The sequence below is a fragment of the Pollachius pollachius genome (assembly GCF_949987615.1).
Source record: "Pollachius pollachius genome assembly, chromosome: 3".
Taxonomy (NCBI): Eukaryota; Metazoa; Chordata; class Actinopteri; order Gadiformes; family Gadidae; genus Pollachius; species Pollachius pollachius.
Genome location: NC_136936.1, coordinates 31,639,628 through 31,642,127, shown reverse-complemented (window position 1 = coordinate 31,642,127; position 2,500 = coordinate 31,639,628). Strand labels below are relative to the sequence as shown.

The 2,500-nt window shown below is 46.3% G+C and overlaps 1 protein-coding gene across 1 annotated transcript in view; it reads left to right on the top strand.

Moving 5' to 3' along the window:
- The window catches only part of dnajb2 (DnaJ heat shock protein family (Hsp40) member B2), a 266,812-nt gene that overhangs the window by 137,908 nt on the left and 126,404 nt on the right, over positions 1–2,500 (top strand). The window lies entirely within an intron of this gene.

Here is a 2,500-nt window from a genome sequence, read left to right as displayed (position 1 = left end):
ACCTCTCCCACCCACCCCACCCCCAGGAGATAAACTGTGATAAATCAATAATCAATGAATCAATTGATTTCACTAACTTTGTTGGGAACAGCGAGGCGCCCCAGAACACGTTGGGTGAATGAAAAAAAGTGTTTCTTTATCTGGATCAGCTATGTTTAATGTTACTTTTTATATTATGTTGTTAATCTCACAGTGTGGTCCACACAGCTCAGTTAGCTGCCCCAATGTCTGTTGTTGTGGAGCTCATGGATGACAGAACAGCACACTAAAGGATCTACTGCTGGGAACCACCCTGATGACCGACCCCCATGAGTGTAGGCTATAATGCATGAATGCATCACAGAGTAAATTCATAAACATACTCACAATCACAGCAATCCATTGATACAGATGAACAACAGCCAGATCGATGTAAATAATTTATGATGAGAAATCCTCTCAACGGGTCCGTCATAGATTGGCCTCTGTCCACGAGCCCTTGGAGGTGACGGTCGACACACACGATCTGTTTTACATCAGTGTGCTAAGCCCCTCCAAATTAGCTCTTCAAATATTTGCCTGCAGAGAACCGGCGGCCACCTCTCTGCGGCGGGGTTTGAATGGAGAGACCTGTACCACCACCCGCTTTACACAACTTGGGCTTTTATTATTTGAATGTGTACACACGCCGTAAAGTATTTTTGCCGTGGTCCCTCTTTTCATGTCCCTTAACGGAGCAGCATGGGTAAAGGGAAGGATTCACAGCCGGAAAATAAGCCGACTATAGCACTGTTTACCTCGTGCAGAAATAGCACACCGACCAACATGTTGGGCAGAATCCATTAGAACATTCCTAGTGAGCGGTGGTGAGCGTTTCAACACCAGCCCAGTGAGCGGCAACGTGTGATCAATAAGGCATATTTCAGAAGCTTGCACAGCTTGCAGGAAGGCCCAACGTATGTTTCTGTCTCTTCTCTGTTTTGTTGGAAGGCTTTACTGATCCAGTGGCTTTTACATTTACATTGAGGGCATTTTGCTGATACTTTTATCCAAAACGACTTAAAACCATTCATGCCCACAGTCACACCGACGGCGGAGTCAACCATGCAGGGCGACGGCCAGGTCGTCGGGAGCAGTCAGGGTGAGGCATTTTGCTCAAGGACACCTCAACATTCAGCTAGGCGGAGCCGGGGATCGAAGTAGCAACCTTCCGGTTACCAGCCAACCCGCTCTACCTCCTGAGCTAAGCCAACCCCTCTGGCTTTCTGTTTACCGTTCCGTTCCTCGTCCTGCCACCGTAGCCAGTGTCTGATTCCTCCTGATTCAGTTCTCCAGGGGCGTTCCCATTGGAGTTCTCATTTTTTCCCAGATATAGGAGCCTTGTTTGCTCCTTGAGTATTGCACAGGACAGCGCCGCCCTGCCATAAAGCCTCATAAAGCATGACCTCTGAATGGAGGCAGGGTGAGGTGGAGCAGCGATAACGGTTGCACCACAGGCAATAGACTGTGGAATCTGAGCAGACTCCTCTGTTAGAGTCCCGTGTGTGTTTGGCTGACGCTGCATGGTTTCTTTAAACTGATAAAATGTAATCTAATCCTCCAGGTCCTATGAACCGAGCGGTGGGTACAACGGGCCCTCCTACCCACAGCTAGAGGACCACTGATGGTGTCCTTTTGATCTGTGATAAGGTTTGATCTGTGGTCTAATCTTGGTTCTAAATTAATATAATTAATTCAATTTGAGTGCAATCGTATCAAATATTATCTGATATAACGTAATCTAATGTTATCACATTTAATCTAATCTAGTATGATCTGATACAATGTCATCTACTGTTATCTAGTATAATATAATCTAGAATGATCTGATACAATCTCATCTAATGTTATCTAATTTATTCTAATCTAGAATGATCTGATATAATGTTATCTAATGTGATCTAATATAATTTAACTGAATTAACTGCCATATGATCTCATTCAATCTGATATACTTTCATACATAACCTTATTGTGTAGCTAGACATGTGGATCCGTCTGGAAACACACCAGGTGAGGGGGACCATGTATAGGAGGAGCACCCCTGTTTGGACAGTACCACATGGCCTCCTGTATCAACAGTGTGTTTGTGTGTGTGTGTGTGTGTGTGTGTGTGTGTGTGTGTGTGTGTGTGTGTGTGTGTGTGTGTGCATGGGTGTAGTTTGTGTGTTTGTGCGTGTGTGTGTGTGTGTGTGTGTGTGTGTGTGTGTGTGTGTGTGTGTAAATGCCGGTGTGGTGTATGTGTGCGTGTGTGTGTCCGCCTCAATTTGAAGACCATAAAAACGGGCGTGGCTCGCCTGCTGCCTGTTCAGCCTGGCTGTCAACAATACTTCAGAAGTGGTTGTATTCCCCCAACCATCTCTCCCTCCATCCCGTCATCTCTCCAACCCTCCCTCCGTCCCCCTCTCCCTCCCTCCATCTCTTCCCCACTCCGTTCATTCCTCCATCCTCTCTCTCTCTCTCTCTCTCTCTCTCTCTCTCT